Source organism: Arachis hypogaea, chromosome 19 (assembly GCF_003086295.3).
Source record: "Arachis hypogaea cultivar Tifrunner chromosome 19, arahy.Tifrunner.gnm2.J5K5, whole genome shotgun sequence".
NCBI lineage: Eukaryota > Viridiplantae > Streptophyta > Magnoliopsida > Fabales > Fabaceae > Arachis > Arachis hypogaea.
Genome location: NC_092054.1, coordinates 111,192,550 through 111,210,845, shown reverse-complemented (window position 1 = coordinate 111,210,845; position 18,296 = coordinate 111,192,550). Strand labels below are relative to the sequence as shown.

The window sequence follows — 18,296 nt, the reverse complement described above, 5'->3', positions numbered from 1 at the left end:
CGCCAGAAAAGGATCCAAAACCAGAGTTGAACGCCCAAACTGGCACAGAAACTGGCGTTCAACTCCACAAATGGCCTCTGCACATGCAACACTCAGGCTCAGCCCAAACACACACCAAGTGGGCCCCGGAAGTGGATTTATGCATCAATTACTTACTCATGTAAACCCTAGTAGCTAGTTTATTATAAATAGGACCTTTTACTATTGTATTAGGCATCTTTGGATTACCTTATGATCCTTTGATCACGTTTTAGGGGGCTGGCCATCTCGGCCATGCCTGGACCTTCCACTTATGTATTTTCAACGGTAGAGTTTCTACACTCCATAGATTAAGGTGTGGAGCTCTGCTGTTCCTCAAAGATTAATGCAAAGTACTTCTGTTTTCTATTCAATTCATCTTATTTCGCTTCTAAGATATCCATTCGCACCCAAGAATGTGATGAAGGTGATGATTATGTGTGACGCTCATCATCCTTCTCCCTTATGAACGCGTGTCTGACAAACACTTCTGTTCTACATGAAATAAGCTAGAATGAGTATCTCTTAGATCTCCTAACCAGAATCTTCGTGGCGTAAGCTAGAATGATGGCGGCATTCAAGAGAATCCGGAAGGTCTAAACCTTGTCTGTGGTATTCTGAGTAGGATTCAATGATTGAATGACTGTGACGAGCTCCTAACTCGCGACTGCAGGGCGTTAGTGACAGACGCAAAAGGATAGTAAATCCTATTCCGGCATGATCGAGAACCGACAGATGAATAGCCGTGCCGTGACAGGGTGCGTGAGCATATTATTCACTGAGAGGATAAGATGAAGCCATTGACAAGGGTGATGCCTCCAGACGATTAGCCGTGCCGTGACAGGGCATTGGATCATTTTCCCGTGAGATGACCAAAAGTAGCCATTGACAGTGGTGATGTATCACATAAAGCCAGCCATGGAAAGTAGTAAGACTGATTGGATGAAGATAGCAGGAAAGCAGAGGTTCAGAGGAACGAAAAGCATCTCCATTCGCTTGTCTGAAATCCCTGCCAATGAATCTACATAAGTATCTCTATCTCTTTTATTGTTTATTTGAATCTAATAAAATATCATGTTTAAATCCGCCTGACTGAGATTTGCAAGGTGACCATAGCTTGCTTCATACCAACAATCTCCGTGGGATTCGACCCTTACTCACGTAAGGTATTACTTGGACGACCCAGTGCACTTGCTGGTTAGTTGTATCGAAGTTGTGACAATTATGAATTAAGATCAGAGCACCAAGCTTTGGAGCTATTACCAGGATTTGTTCGAGCCTGGAGATCACAATTTCGTGCACCAGGCGGCTAATCTCCCGTTGAGTTGCTGTACCTCTTTGCGCAGGTTGGGCTCTTCGTGTTGAGTATGGCTTGACATTTGTCTGGATTTGCTTCAATTCCCCTTTGTGTGAGCATGAAGCCTAAGAATTTGCCTGCTTCAACTGCGAAGGTGCATTTTACGGGGTTGAGTCGCATGTTATGCTTCCTTATAGTGTCAAACACTTGAGCCAGGTCGGACAATAGTGTGTCTTCGCTTTGTGTCTTTATTAACATGTCGTCTACATAAACTTCCATGATTTTTCCGATGTGATCTGAGAAGACTTTATTCATTAGCCTTTGATAAGTAGCTCCTGCATTCTTGAGACCGAAAGGCATCACGATGTAGCAGTAGTTTGCCTTTGGTGTGAAGAACGAGGTCTTTTCTTGATCTGGTGGATACATGGGAATTTGGTTGTATCCTGAATATGCATCCATAAACGAGAGATATTTATATCCAGAGGAAGCATCTACCAGGGCGTCAATACTTGGGAATGGGTATGGATCTTTTGGACAAGCTTTGTTGAGATCGGTGTAATCGGTGCACATTCGCCACTTCCCATTCGGCTTTTTCACCAAGACGACGTTGGCTAGCCATATTGGGTATTTGAATTCTCTTATAAATCCGGCTTCCAGCAGTGCTTGTACTTGTTCTTCCACAGCTTGGGATCATTCTGGTCCGAGTTTTCTTCGCTTCTGCTGTACCGGCCGAGATCCTGGGTAGACCGCCAACTTGTGGCACATTAGCTTGGGGTCTATGCCCGGCATGTCTGCGGCTCTCCATGCGAAGAGGTCGACATTATCTCGTAAGAATTGTATCAGTAATTCTTTTGAGTCTCCTCTTAGAACCGTGCCGATATTAGTTGTTTTGTCCGAGGTGTCTCCGATCTGAACCTTCTCTATCTCACCTTCTGGGTGCAGACGGAGTTCTTCTCGTCGATGAACTCTGTCAAGCTCAATTGTATGAAACTCTTCTCCTTTGCCCCTGAGGTTTAAGCTCTCGTTATAACAGCGACATGCCATCTTTTGATCTGCTTTTATCGTGGCTATCCCCTCTGTAGTTGAAAATTTCATGCATAGATGTGGAGTTGAGACTATTGCGCCGAGTTGATTGAGTGTTGTCCGACCTATTAGAGCATTGTAGGCTGAACTTACGTCGACCACAATGTAGTCTATTTTGAGAGTCCTGGATTGGTTCCCTTTTCCAAAAGTAGTGTGTAGCGATACGTATCCCAGCGGTTGTACCGGGGTGTCTCCTAGTCCAAATAGATTGTTCGGGTATGCTCTAAGCTCCTTTTCGTCTAAGCCGAGTTTATCGAAGGCTGTTTTGAATAAGATATTGGCAGAACTCCCTTGGTCTACTAATGTGCGGTGTAGATTGGCGTTTGCCAGTATAATAGTGATGACCATGGGATCGTCGTGTCCCGAGATGATGCCGGATGCGTCCTCTTTAGTGAATGTTATTACCGGGATGTTGAGTGCTTCCTCCTTTCCCTCAACATGATATACTTCTTTGAGATATCCTTTTCGGGATGATTTGGAGATCCCACCTCCTGCGAATCCACCGTGTATCATGTGGACATGTCTTTCTGGTGTTCGAGGTGATCGTTCAGTTCGTCCATCATCTTCGTCTCTTCATCTCTTTCTTTGGTCATCCTCTCGGGTAGCCAGAAATCGATCTAATTTTCCTTCTCTTACCAATTTTTCTATGATATTTTTCAAGTCGAAGAACTCGTTGGTGGAGTGCCCTCGGACTCGATGGTATTCACAATATTCCTTCCGGTTTCCTCCTCCCCTTTTGCCTTTGAGTGGTCGCGCTGGGGGGATTTTTTCTGTGTGGCAGACTTCTTTGTACACGTCGACCAGGGATGCCTTGAGAGGAGTGTAGTTATGGTATTTTTTTATTTTCTCCCCTTGTCGATCTTCTTTCCTTTTAGAGTCCTTGTCTTTGTCTCGGTAGAGGGCCCCAAATTTTGAGGTTTCTCCTAACCGAGCGTTCTCTTCCATGTTGATGTATTTTTCTGCTCGCTCCTGTACTTCGTCTAAAGAGGTAGGATACTTTTTTGATATAGATTGGCTGAAAGGTCCCTCTCGTAAGCCATTGATGAGCCCCATGATGGCGGCCTCAGTTGGTAAACTTTGTATGTCCATGCATGTTTTGTTGAATCTTTTCATGTAGTTGCGGAGGCTCTCCCGATCTCCTTGCTTTATCCCTAGTAAGCTGGGTGCGTGCTTGGCCTTATCTTTCTGGATGGAGAATCTGGCCAGGAACTTTTTGGCCAGGTCGTCGAAGTTTGAGATGGACTTCGGAGGTAAGTTGTTGAACCATCTGATCGCCGTTTTCGTGAGAGTCGTTGGAAAAGCTTTGCAGCGAATGACATCTGAGGCATCGGTAAGGTACATTCTGCTTCTGAAATTGCTGAGATGATGGTTGGGATCTGTGGTGCCATCATACAAAACCATATCTGGGAGCTTGAAATCTTTTGGGATTTTGGTCTTCATGATTTCTCTGGTGAACGGATCTTGTTCTTTGCGAGAATTTTCCTCAAGAGTGGTCCGTGGAGCTTTTGATTTGAGGTCGGCCTCTAATTGCTGTAGTTTTTCTTCCAGTTCTCGACGTCGCCGTACCTCTCTTTGTAGATCCTTTCCGATCTCCCGTTGTTGCTGGGTTTCTTTCTCAAGTTGCTTTAAGCGATCTTGAAGTGCTTCTATGGCTTCCGGATTTGGTGAGTTTTTGTCCCCGTTTGATTCCGGAGTATCCTTTAGCGTAGTGTCCGCGTTCTTGTACGGTGTTCTATTTTCCAGATCCGAGTCGTGGTCGTTGTCATGGCCGTCTGCCATGGTTTTGGGATGACTTTCAGGTTCCCCGGCAACGGTGCCAATGTTCCGAGGGTTACCTGAAACTGGAGGTCGATCTCGGATGAGATCTTCTGTACTGGTCGGAGATGACGTGTCCGGCTGGCTGGTGGCGGCCGGAGCTGTTGTGTCCGACTTGTTGGACTTGCTGCACTGCTGATCCTTGGCCACCGGAGGGTGGGGGATACCTGCAAGAGACTCCGATGCTTAAGTTAGGGTGGGTATTAGACAGGTTTATTGTAGAATCAGAGTATGAGTTATACCTGGGTGCTCCAGTGTATTTATAGTAGTGTGGGCTGACCTTTCTGATAAGATAAGTTAGTTATCTTATCTTATCTTATCCTGTTTTGGATAAAGTCAGCTTATCTTCAAGGGAACCGCCTTTATCTCTATAGGTTGGGATTGCCTTTGGATTTGGGTCGTGTTCCTCTATTTGGGCCCTTTATTGGGCTTTCCTGTAGATTTGGCCGAGCTCTTTTAGAAGAAGTCGAGTAGTCTGACCTGAAGAGGTCGGTCGCTGTGTCGCCGATCATCCCGGGTCGGATAGCTCGACGCAGGGTATGAACACCTCCTATGAAGCGCTTCTTTAGTGTCACTAGCTTAACGTTCTGCCTTTTGTCAGGGTGGCTGGTAGTGCTTCAGATCTTCTCCTCTTGCAGTAAACCTATATCCATTGGCTTCATCAAGGATCTCTACATGTTCTAGGGAGAGAACTTTGTTGATGGTGAAAACCTTGGGTAGCTGAGATGGGATGGTGGGGGGATGAGGTGGGATATTTGGGAAATAAGCTGAGATCACTTTATCCCCTAGAGAGAAATCTTCTGTAGGGATCTTCTTGTTCCTCCATCTCCTTGGTGCCTTTTTCTTTGTTTCTTTTGTTGTTATCCTGCTCTTTGTGGTCTCTTTTCCTAGGGAGATTTTGTTGCTGGTCTCATATGATTCGGTGGTTTTGGCTCCACTTGAGTTTCCTTTAGCTGTGACACCTTCTGGCTATTTTGCTTATCAACCAAAGGGATTCCCAGGTGTACATTTTGTGCTTCAGTGCTTGTTTCTTCCACCAGTTCTTTGTTGTGATTTTCCCTTGGTTCCTTGTTTTCCTGGTCTGCTTCTTGTGAGGGTTTGAAGACATTGAATGCGATTTGTTCATCATGTATCCTCAGTATTAGCTCTCCTCGCTCCACATCTATGAGTGCTCTGGCTGTAGCTAGGAACGGCCTTCCCAATATGATTGGGTGGATGGGACTCTCTTCCATTTCCAATATGACAAAATCTGTGGGGAGGAAATAGTTTCCCGCTTTCACCAACACATTTTCAACCACTCCCACTGCTTGTTTTTGAGTTTTGTCAGCCAGCCTGATGACTACGTCTGTGGGCATTAGCTCATTGATCTGCAGCTTCTTCATTAGAGATAGAGGCATTAAGTTGATGCTTGCTCCCAAGTCACAGAGTCCCTTATCAATCAGTATTTCTCCTATGGCACAGAGGATGTGAAAACTCCCTGGGTCCTTCCTTTTTATAGGCAACTCTGTTTGAATGAGAGCACTGCACTCCTTATTCATCACTATTGTTTGTCCTCCCTTGGGTGAGCTTTTCCTGGTTAGCAGCTCCTTCATATACTTAATGTATGAGGGCATTTGTTGAAGGGCCTTGATGAATGGTATGTTTACATGGAGAGATGCAAACATGTCAAGAAACCTTGAGTATATTCTCTTCTCTACACCACCATTGAGTATTTGGGGAAAGGGTGCATAGAGTCTCAGCAGCTCCTTCTGTGTGATTGTGGTTTCTTGATGATTCTCTTCCTGCTTTCCTACTGATGTATCTTCAGGTTGTTCTAATGGTTTGTTCGGCTCTTCCTCAGTCTCCTTATCACTTATAGTAACCATCTTGCAATCTTTCCATCAGACCTTCTTTGCTTCACCTCTCGGATTTTTCTCTGTGTCACTTGGGAAGCTATCAGTAGGTTTGGGGATCTTCTCAGAAAGATATCCCACTTGAAACTCCAGTCTCTTGATGGTGTCTCCCTGGTTCTTGATATTGGCTCGTACCTCCTCCTTGAACACCTTGTTATCTTGGATTTCCTTACATATGCCCTCAAGTAGAGTCTCAATCCTTGATAGTCTTTCTTCCGATGATGGAGAGTTGAGATTGGAAGGATGAGAAGGGCCATTTTGACTTTGGTATGGATGTTGAGAGGTGTTGTTAGGTGGGTGTTGATATGACCTCTGTGTGGAGTGTTGGTGAGCTGCATTGTTGTTGGGGTTGTGGCATCTCTGATCTTGGCCTTGATCCTGTTGGTTTCCCCACCCAAAGTTTGGGTGGTTCCTCCAACCGGGATTATATGTTTTGGAGTATGGGTCATGGTGCTGCCTAGGTGAATTTCCAATGTAGTTGGCCTGTTCCTGATCACCCTCTGCTTCTTCATTCACTCCTTCTTGAGCTGCTGCTGGGGTGGTGATTACTGCCACTTGATTCCTCTCCATCTTTTTGGTAAGGTCAGCCAACTGCTTGGTAATAAGCTTGTTTTGAGCTAGCAATGCATGCACATTGTTCAGCTCCATCACTCCTCTAGTGTTGCCTCTTTCAGAAGCATAGAAGTAGTCATTCTCTGCTACAGTCTCAATGACATCTATGGCTTCTTCAATGGTCTTCTTCTTGTTCAGAGATCCCCCGGATGAGTGGTCTACTGCCTTCTTTGATTCATACAAAAGGCCTTCATAGAAAATGTGCAACTGCACCCATTCATTGAACATATCTGGCGGGCATCTTCTTGTCAGGTCCTTAAACCTCTCCCATGCTTCATATAGAGTCTCACTATCTTGCTGCTTGAAGGTTTGTACCTCAGCTCTCAACCTGTTGATTCGTTGAGGATGATAGAATCTTGCCAAGAATTTATTCACCACGTCTTCCCAGGTTGCTAAACTCTCCTTTGGAAAGGATTCCAGCCATTTAGATGCTTTGTCCTTGAGTGAGAACGGAAACAGAAGTAGTCTATAGGTGTCAGGGTGAACACCATTAGACTTCACAGTATCGCATATCCTCAGGAAGGTAGTTAGATGTTGATTGGGGTCTTCTTGGACACTTCCTCCGAATGAACAATTGTTCTGAACAAGGGTGATGAGCTGTGGCTTTAGTTCAAAGTTGTTGGCATGTATGGTTGGCCTTTGGATGCTACTTCCATAGTTTCCTAGATTTGGGTTGATGTAAGAACCCAGAACTCTTCTCTCTTGTCCAGCCTGATGCGCTGGACCTTCTCTACCATGGTTGTGAGCCTCTTCTTCATGATGGTTCTCCATATTCTCATCCATGTCTGGTTCAAAGTACTCCTCCTCTTCCTCAGCACCAACTACTCTCTTCCCTCTTGCTTCCCTCCTTAATCTAAAGAAGGTCCTCTCAGGTTCAGAATCAAAGGAAGTTGAAGCCCTACTTCTTTTACTTGTCATACACCCAATAAGGCACAAGCAAGAAAGATAGATGCAGACAATATTTTCTGCAGAAATGCTGTTAGTGTGAGTGATGCAATATATCAAACAGTTAGTGGGTCAGTGAACTAAATATTAAAACAAAATGTAGGTAACACCACTAATGGGTGAAAGGTAAAGGGAAAGAAATAACTAAAACTGAAAGTAAATTACTCAGATGAAACTAAATCAAACAAAAGGAAAATGCTCAATCTAGTTATCCACCAATTTAATCATTGTTGATACAAAATCAATCCCCGGCAACGGCGCCATAAACTTGATGCACGAAAACTTGTCTCTTAACAAATCTCCCTCGGCAAGTATACCGAATTATCGTCAAGTAAAAACTCACAATAGAGTGAGGTCGAATCCCACAGGGATTGATTGGTCAAGAAACTTTAATTGGAGGAATGTTCTAGTTGAGCTAAGTAGAGTTTGGTTTGAGAGTTGCAGGAAATTAAATGGCGGGAAAGTAAATAGCAGAAAATATAAATGCTAGAAATAAAGAGCTGAAAATAGATGACGGAAAATAAATTGCAGAATCTTAAATGGGAATGGGGAAGATGATCATAAAAGTAATTGGCAAAAATTAAAGAGAATGGGTAAGATCAGAAATGGGGAGTTTATTGGGCTTAAGAGATGTTGCATCCTCCGGATCAAGTTCATTTTCATCTCTTCCTCAATCAATGCATTCATTGATCTCCTTGGCAATCTTAAGTGATTGAATTCCAATTCCTTGGTAATTCAATCTCTCAAATCTTGATCAATAGCCAATTCCTTGGTCCAATTGCTCATGAGAAGAGATGAGGTATGGTCACTGATTATACCACATGTATTTCCAAATCAAAGTGTTGGTAGGATTATATGTCACTATATCCATCCAAACCCCAATTTGGTCTAACATGAGAAAGCATTTCTAGCATGATCTCTTCATTCCTCTTCCAACCGAAGAGATCCAAGTATGAATAGCTTCTTTTCCAAGATAACTACTCAATTGGATGAAGATTGAAAGCTTTCTAGTAAAATCAAGAGAAAAGAAAGAAGAAGAATAATGAAAACTATTATTGATCCATCAAATTACAACAGAGCTCCCTAACCCAATGAAAGGGGTTTAGTTGTTCATAGCTCTGGGAATGGAAAACAAAGATGGAGAATGCATTCTGAAAAGTTAAACTAGAAGTTGCAGAGAAAGTAAAAAATACAGAGAGTAATTCTAATAATGCCAAAAGCTCCCTTCTAGTTCAAAGTTCTCCCTATTTATACTATTCTTCTGATCTTCTAGTTGCTTCTTCAAGTCTTGGATATGGGCCTTTGGATCTTGAGTTGAAGCAGTTATCTTCTTTAGTGGGCTCAGCTTTACTTGCAGAGAAAGTGTGCAGTAGGTATGGACTTTAGCTTGGGGCGTTAGTGGTGTTAACGTTAAGTGAAACTGTGGGGTCGAGAATGTTAGTGACAATCACCTTTTTCACTAACGTTCCTAACCCAAAAATGGTCCACATTAACTTCAACGTTAGTGGCACTAACATGACCACTAACGTTGCTTCTTGGCCCTTCACAAACATTACTGGGGTTTACCTTTTCCAATAACGTTGAGAGTACCCCTTTCTCCCTAAGTTAGAGTTCACGTTAGTATAGTTAACGTGGCCTTTAACGTAGGCTTGCCAAATCTTCGAGAGCGTTAGTGACACTTACCTTTGTCACTAACGCTTCAAAACGCCCCTACTTCCCACGTTAACTAGGTTAACGTGACTTCTAATGTGGTATTGATAGCCATCTCCAACGTTAGTGACAAAGGTGAGTGTCACTAACGTTGGCTCATCATCCCTCTTCTCCACGTTAGCTTCCACGTTAATGTAATTAACGTGGCAACTAACGTGGCTCATAGTGGCTTAATCCAACGTTAGTGACAAAGGTGAGTGTCACTAACGTTGGTGATTCCTTGCTCCCTCCACGTTAGAGTCCACGTTAACTAGGTTAACGTGACTCTTAACGTGGCAAATATGAGCTTAGTCCAACGTTAGTGACAAAGGTGAGTGTCACTAACGTTGGCATTATCTTCCTCATCCACGTTAAAGTTCACGTTAACTGAGTTAACGTGACTCTTAACGTGGCCAGCTGCCACTTTGGAACGTTAGTGGCACTTACTTTTACCACTAACGTTGGAGTTCTACTTCTCTTCCACGTTAGCTTCCACGTTAATATAGTTAACATGGCAACTAACGTGGGCTATGATGGCTCACGAAGGCGTTAATGGTGATCACTTTTCTCATTAATGTTGCAAGCTAGCCTCCATTCCACGTTAGTGGTCACGTTAGCTAGACTAACGTGGCTACTAACGTGGTTCTTCCTTGCTTCCTTTGTCCTGAAATCAAGCAATAAGGTGCATCAAAGCTCTAATCCAAGTTATGAAACATGCATCATTCAATTTTTTCATTTAATTCATGCATAATTCTCATGAAATCATGTAAAATTCACAATGTTTGCTTGAATCAAGATGTAAGTGATTATTTACCCAAAACTTGCTTATTTCCTAAGAAAGTGCATGAAACTACCCTAAAACCATAAAGAAAAGGTCAGTGAAACTGGCCAAAATGCCCTGGCATCATCGGTTCTCGATCATACTGGAATAGGATTTACTATCCTTTTACGTCTGTCACTACGCCCAGCACTCGCGAGTTTGAATCTCGTCACAGCTATCCCTTCCCGGATCCTACTCGGAATACCACAGACAAGGTTTAGACTTTCCGGATCTCAGGAATGGCCGTCCATGGGTTCTAACTTATACCACGAAGACTCTAATATCTCGGACTCGGTCCCCTGTATTAGATATCTAAGAGATACTCATTCTATCTCATCTTCATGTGGAACGGAAGTGGTTGTCAGGCACGTGTTCATAAGTGAGAATGGTGATGAGCGTCACATAATCATCACATTCATCATGTTCTTGGGTGTGAATGAATATCTTAGAATAGGAATAAGCTTGAATTGAATAGAAAAATAATAGTACTTTGCATTAATACTCGAGGAACAACAGAGCTCCACACCTTAATCTATGGTGTGTAGAAACTCTACCATTGAAAATACGTAAGAACAAGGTCTAGGCATGGCCGAGAGGCCAGCCTCCATGATCTCAGAACTAAACGTCCCAAAGATCTACAAAAGATGATCTAAATACAATAGTAAAAAGTCCTATTTATGCTAAACTAGTTACTAGGGTTACAGAGATAAGTAAATGATGCAGAAATCCACTTCCGGGGCCCACTTGGTGTGTGCTTGGGCTCAACATTGAGCTTTACATGTGTAGAGGCTTCTCTTGGAGTTGAACGCCAGTTTGTAACCTGTTTCTGGCGTTTAACTCCACTTTGCAACCTGTTTTTGGCGTTTAACTCCAGAATAGGGCAGAAAGCTGGCGTTGAACACCAATTTGCATCGTCTAAACTCAGGCAAAGTATGGACTATTATATATTTCTGGAAAGCCCTGGATGTCTAATTTCCAATGCAATTGAGAGCGCACCATTTGGAGTTCTGTAGCTTCAGAAAATCCATTTTGAGTGCAGGGAGGTCAGAATCCAACAGCATCTGTAGTCCTTCTTCAACCTCTGAATCTGATTTTTGATCAAGTCCCCCAATTTCAGCCAAAAAATATCTGAAATCATAGAAAAACACACAAACTCATAGTAAAGTCAAGAAATTTGATTTTTATTTAACAACTAATAAAAATATACTAAAAACTAACTAAATCATACTAAAAACTATGTAAAAACAATGCCAAAATGCGTATAAATTATCCGCTCATCAATGACCCTCTTTCTAATTGAGATATTGTATAACTTGAAAAATCTATTTACTTGAACAATAGCTTGAAAACACATTCTCTTAAATTTTAATTATCTGGACTTAACGGGATACGTGACATATAATCCTTTTATTTTTTGGGTAACTAGAGTTTTTGTCAAGGTTGCGAGAACCGGACCGGTCAATGAACCGGTAAAGCAACTGGTTCACTGGTTCAATGGTCCGACCGGGGTTCAACCGGGGTTCAACCGGTTTAATTAAATATTAAATAAAATTATTAAAAATTAATATATGTAATGCTTGATCACTATCTAGTTGTTCTATCTTCAAAAATAAAAATTTCTAATTAGTAACAACTACAATTTACAAACACAAATTTACACAAATTAAATACATTTACAGTCAATGACTAAATATTGATTGTTGAAAAGAAAAGTGAACCTGAACAAAATCACTAAATGAAGTCAATCAAAATACAATGGTTCTCACAATGGTTCTCAACAAGCAACTAGAGAGGGCTAATTCCATAATTTCTAGCCTTGAAGATGCCCACAGAATTATGTTGTAGTTGCTGATCATTTTGTGGCTGTTCCATCTAAATTCAAAATGACAGCAATCTAGAATCCAGAAAAATATATCAATCCATATAACTCATACGACATTCATTCAACATAATTAACAGAGTAGAATTGAATTTAAATTTTAAACTCCAAAATTCAACAGAGCAGTATTCAACAGAGCAGAAATAAACAAAACTCAATATAGCCAAATCCAACATAGCAGAATTGAATTTATATACCGAAATTCAAAATAAACAAAATTGAAAAACAAAACAAGAATAATTAACAAAATAAAAAAAATTAATTGAAAAACAGAACAAGAACCGATGAAGCTGTCTGAGATTCTTGTCCAACATTATGTTGTTGTTGTTGATCATTTTCTGACTGTTCCATCTAAATTCAGAATGCCAGCAACCCAGAATCCAGACTAATATATCAATTCATAGTTCAAAGTTCATACAATTTATAATTTTATATGCATTCAATAGAGCAGAATCGACAAAATAAAAAAACTAAACAGAGCAGACTTGAAAAGATTAAAAAAAAAATAAAAATTGAAGAACAGAGCATAACATAATTTTCAATTTCAACATGCATCAATTTTATTCTCAAATCCAACATACAAGTATACAACAAATTCATTCCACATTTGATTAATTATATAAAAAAAATAAAAGAACAGAAGCCAGAAAAAAAAAATTGAAACATTATACACTGAACAGACGCCAGAAACCCGATCTTACCTCAAGAGAAGAACGAAGAAAAGCCAGAAAACAACACAGCACGAAGCCACGAACAGAAGCCACAAACCCAGAAGCCCTAAACCCAGAAATCCAGAAACCCAGAAGCGGAGAAACCTAGAAGCCAGAAATGGAGAAACCCAGAAACCCAGGTGCGCGACGGTGCGCGGACGTCGGCGACGGTGCCCGAAGGTGGCCGAACGTCGGGTGTTCTTCACGGTGTCCTCTGATCCGTTGTATGCAGAAGCTGCTTCAATGTTTGAGAGTGGAGAATAGATTGGGAGTGGAGCTGATGGTTGGGAGTGGCGGTGGAGGGTTCTTCAATCTTCAGTTCTTCACTCTTCAGCCTTCACTTCTTCGAAGATTTTGGAGAAGGAGAATAGAGATTAGGGATTTTGGCTTTGGGTTTTCAATTTTGGGAGTGGCAGCCTCAGCAAGTCACGCGTTCTTCATCCCCTTTTTCTTTTTTTTTTTAAAAGAAACGACGCCGTTTGACTAGTAGGGGAAAAAACCGGCACGTATAAAAACCGGCCCGGTTCGCCTGGTTCACCAGTTAACCACCAATTTGGCCGGTTTTTTCGCCGGTTTTTTGCAGCGCGGTTTTGTTCATGGACCGGACCGACTACATGACCGGTTTTCGGTTAACCGGGTTGAACTGGCTGGTCCGGTCCAGTTTTCAGAACATTGGTTTTTGTGGCATATAAACTGGAATTTGATCATCACCCTCTAATTGGAATTAATTGACCAAGGAATTGGCTGTTGATGAATTTTAGAGGAGATTAGGAAAGTCTAAGGAATTAGGGTTTAGTCACATAATTTGCCATAAATTAAATCCTTTATGATTAAAATAGTTAGTAAGAAAAATTAATCCGGAAAAATAGATAACTCTAAAACCTTAACTGCTTTCTCAATATTTTATTCCCAACTTATTCACTTGCATGTCTTCAAACATCTAAATTTATTAATTAATGCTTTCGAACTCTCAAACACTATTTTCTATTTGCCTAACTAAATAAATCAATTAACCATTGTTGCTTAGTCCTTCAATCCTCGTGGGATCGACCTTCACTCACCTGAGGTATTACTTGGTACGACCCGGTGCAGTTGCCGGTTAGTTTGTGGTTGTAAATTCCGCACCAGTACACCAACCAATAATTTAGCACACTATTGCAACTCCCCGGCAACGGCGCCAAAAATTGAACGGGCGGAAAACTGCCAATTAAGAATTTATAATAAGAACAGCGTTGCAAGTACAGTTCTTAACTGATGAAAATTCTGCTTATCAGTTTAAAAGGGTTGTCACAATTTAAAATAAAAATACTGGGAGTAGAAATCCCAGGTCGTCTCCCAACGAGCTGACAAAAGAGTGCTATTTTATTAGTCAGGAATTTTTTGAGAAGTTTAAGAGTTGGAGAACAGAAAAATAAATAATTGTAAATTAAAGCAATGGAAATTAGCAAGAGAATTTATATAATCAAAATAAAAGGCCTTGACTGGGAGAAGATTAATTTGAATTTCTATCCTTGTTGAATTTTCCCAAGTGTAATGGTAATAGGCTATTGTTTCTACTTAGTTATCCTTTACTGAATAAAGGAAAGTCAAACAACTAACAAGCTCTGATTCCCAATTCCTAATCCTCTCCTAAGAAAGGATTAGAGTTAGATACTTGAGAGCCAGCTAAAAACTTCCAATTCCTAATTGACACTTGAGTATTCCAACTCAAGGGTCTCTTTTTAATTAACTCCCAAGTCAAGTTGGGAGTCTACTCCATTGACATGAATACAACCTTCACAGACATATAAAGGGAATAAAAAGAAAACTTCATGAACTAAATAAAATAATAACTAAAAATTAATTAAAGGTAAAAATAGTTCTTTGCATTAATAAATCCCAAATTCATAAACATCCATATCTAAACAGGGTTAATAGGTAATCAAAAGAGCAAAGGAATAAGAAAACAAACTAGAATAATGGAAACTTCAACGGAGGTAATGACTCTTCTCAATATCCAAATCAAAAGCATAAGACTCTAAAACTATGAATGTGAAGAAACCTAGAGGAAGTAGTGTTTCCCTCTAAGATTCAAATCTAAAACTCAAAAATTATGCAAATGAGAATGTGTCTTGAGTCTCTGCTTGTCCCCTGGCTCTAGTCTGTGTTTCTGGGCCAAAAACTGGGTCGAAACTCAGCCCAAAATTGCTCCCAGCATTTTCTGTGATTTCTACAAGTGATTACGCGTCAGGTACGCACACGCGTCGCTGTGCAAATCTCCAAATCACACGCACGCATGAGCCATGCGTGAGCATCGCTCCTCGCTGGTTATCTCCTTTATTTCTTCTACTCCTTCCATTTTTGCAAGCTTCCTCTTCATCCTCTAAGCTATTCCTGCCCTATAAATCCTGAAAACACTTAACACACAGATCACGGCATCGAATGGTATAAAGAGGAATTAAAAATACACACTTTAAAGGCTTAAGAAGCAAGTTTACAATCATAGAACAAAATTGGGAAGGAATTATAACATCATGCAATTTGTATGAATAAGTGTGTAAAGACTTGATAGAAACCACTCAATTGAGCACAAGATAAACCATAAAATAGTGGTTTATCAATCTCCCCACACTTAAACATTAGCATGTTTTCATGCTAAGCTCAAGGAGACAAAAAGAATGACTGGGGGATGTATGTGAATGCAACTATATGTTAAGATGTTTCTATTCACTTGGTTTGAAGTAAACAAGTTCTCAAAGACAAAAATAAATTAGATTCCACTAATTCAAATCACATAGTAAGAGACAAGTAAACTTGTAAGAAGATAGCTCATGAAAGCAGGGAACATAGAATCAAGCATTGAACCCTCACTGGTAGTGTATATGCACTCTAATCGCTCAAGTGTCTAGGGTTAATCACTCTACTCTTCTCTAGTCATGCTTTCTAAAACTTTGTTCTTCATCTAACCAATCAACAAATATTTAGTATACCAATGCAAACATCATGAGGTCTTTTCAAGGTTGTAATGGGGCTAAGGTAAGGGTGAGGACATATGTATGGCCAAGTGAGCTATAATATGAATCTTTGACTAACCTAAGTTCTCACCTAACATACACACACTCTATGTAACTCTAAAATCATGCCTAGCTACCCGAAATTCCCACTTTGCATCACATACTCATGTGTCAAATTTTTCTTTAATTTCACCACATATGCATTGATCTTTTATTAAACTTAATATTAGGGTAATTTTATCCCTTATTTATTTATTTATTTATATTGCAATATTTTTTTAAACATGAAAGCAAACATAACTTATCAATGCACATGGTTTTTCTGGTCTCACATGAGTAGGCACCCAAATTCCCAATATTAAGCTAAAGTAGAAACATAACACATTCCTTTTAACCCAAGTTCCCACAATTCCCCACACTTAATTGATACATAATCTCTATCTTAAGCTAACCAAAGATTCAATTGGAGTAATTAATTATTTTTTCGTTTAAGACTAGTGATGTGGTAAAATATAGAATAAAGGGGGATTAAAAGGCTCAAAATGGCAAACAAAGGTAATTGAAATGGTAGGCTATTTGGGATAAGTGAGCTAATAACAAATGATGGTCTCAATCATGTGTATACATGCAAATACACTAAACAATGGAGATATAGAATGGAACAAACTATAGATTACAATCATAGAGAAGGAAATACACAAGAATAAAATATTATGGTTAAATAATATAACCATGTAATTAAGCTCAAATCTCACAGGTTGTGTGTTCTTAGCTATAATTCATGTTTCAAATTACAATCTTCAAACAAGTTTAACACAAAAGTTTTAATTTAAATTAGTGAAATACTATAAAAAAGGGTCTTGAAAAAGAATTCATTACTTTAACCAAGAAAAACATACATGCAAACAATTATTATCATGCAATCTATCCTATCTAACAAAAGAAAAACTAAAATGTTAGTGTTAAGAGAGAGAAGTTACCTCCGGAAGTCAAGGACTGACCTCTCCACACTTAAGGCTTAGCACGGTCCTCCGTGCCATCAGTAAGGAGCAAGGTAGGGCTGAAAGCATCGCCTCCGCTGTCTGGTTCGCTATGGCTCCCTGTGCTACTGGGTGAAGGGGAGTCCGGAGTGTCTTTCTGTTCTGGAGGTGGGTGAGTACCAACAATGAGTTCCTTCAGGTGGTTGTATCGGTGCTTGTTACGACGCTCTATTTGCTCCATCCGCCGGTCTTGCTGGTCGAACCTCTCAAGGATCTGTAGGAACATCTGATGAGTGGATGGTGCTTGTGGTGTAGAAGAAGGAGGAGTATCCAAAGATGGGCCTGCAGGCTAGCTCGCAGAGGGGACTGGTGGCCTGATGTACTTCTCATTCGGGACATACTGGTCGGCTCTAGGGATCATGACCTTCATGTCTCCTGCGCGATGGGACGCACCTGCTACAGAGACTAAATTTGAAACCAAGGCAGAGAAAGGCAGGTTACCCGCAATCTGTACATGTCCCATTGCTTGCCGGATGTGTCGGGACAGGTTGAGAGGTTACTTTGTCAGGATGCACCAGATGAGAATAGCCATGTCTGCTATGAAGGTGGACTCGTGAGTGCTGGAAAGATATAGTGGGACATAATCTGTGCCCACACGCGAGCCTCCAAGGTAAGTGACTGGGCTGAGATGCTCTTGGATTTTGACCGATGCGGCCCATAGATCCAGGTACTGCCAGGTTGGGCTATAATTCCAAGGACGCTATCCCAGTCGAACTGATACATCTGGCACTTAAGAGAGGCTTCTTGATATGCATCCAATCCCCCTGGGCTAGGTGGAAGATCCAGTGCTCGCTGTATGGCACTCTCGGAGACAGGGACTTAGTGCTGACAAACATAGACAGTCTGCAGGGTAGGCGAGTAAAAGTTGGAGTAGAATTCAACTACCCATGATAAGTTGGCCTCCCGTGGCTACCTCCTCAAAAATCCCTACTGTCTCCTGTCAATGCGGGGCTCCACAAAATCAACAAAGTGTGTTGGAACAATGAGTAGATGCTCATTGTTGTAGTTCCTCTCGGCTAGGATGGGGAACATCTGTTCGCAGTAACGGTTAGTGAACCGTGTGGAGTCCCATGTGGGGAAGGCTTTCTCTGATTCATCAACTTTAATGATCATCTTCACCCGCTTTGTTGGTGGCTTTACGCTTATAGATTGAGGCGTTGTAGCCAGAGCTCTCTTGGTTCCTTTCTTTGCTGGTGTCTTGTCAGTGGCTTACGCTTTTCCTTTCTTGGTACCCATGCCTAAGGAAGAAAGAAAGAGAAAGATTGTTAAATATATAACCAAAAGCGGGAGGGAGAAAATTCCAAGTGATAATGAATGCCAAAGAAAAGAGAATAGCTTAAATATATGGTAGCTACAAACATGTAGGTAAGACATCAATTGAGAGCAAGAAGGCAATTCATAATAATTAGATGCAAGAGGGTAAAAGCATGCAAGTGATAGGCATTGGAAGCATAACTCAAGCATCAATTATTAAATGTGCCAATTGAGAGAGCATGTGTATGA

General features: G+C 41.1%; 1 non-coding gene across 1 annotated transcript; it reads left to right on the top strand.

The window, feature by feature from the left end:
• Nucleotides 1-6,940: 6,940 nt before the first annotated feature.
• Nucleotides 6,941-7,047, top strand: LOC112780918 (small nucleolar RNA R71). The gene has a single exon (XR_003191724.1). It is a non-coding gene; the product is annotated as a small nucleolar RNA R71 (small nucleolar RNA).
• Nucleotides 7,048-18,296: the final 11,249 nt, after the last annotated feature.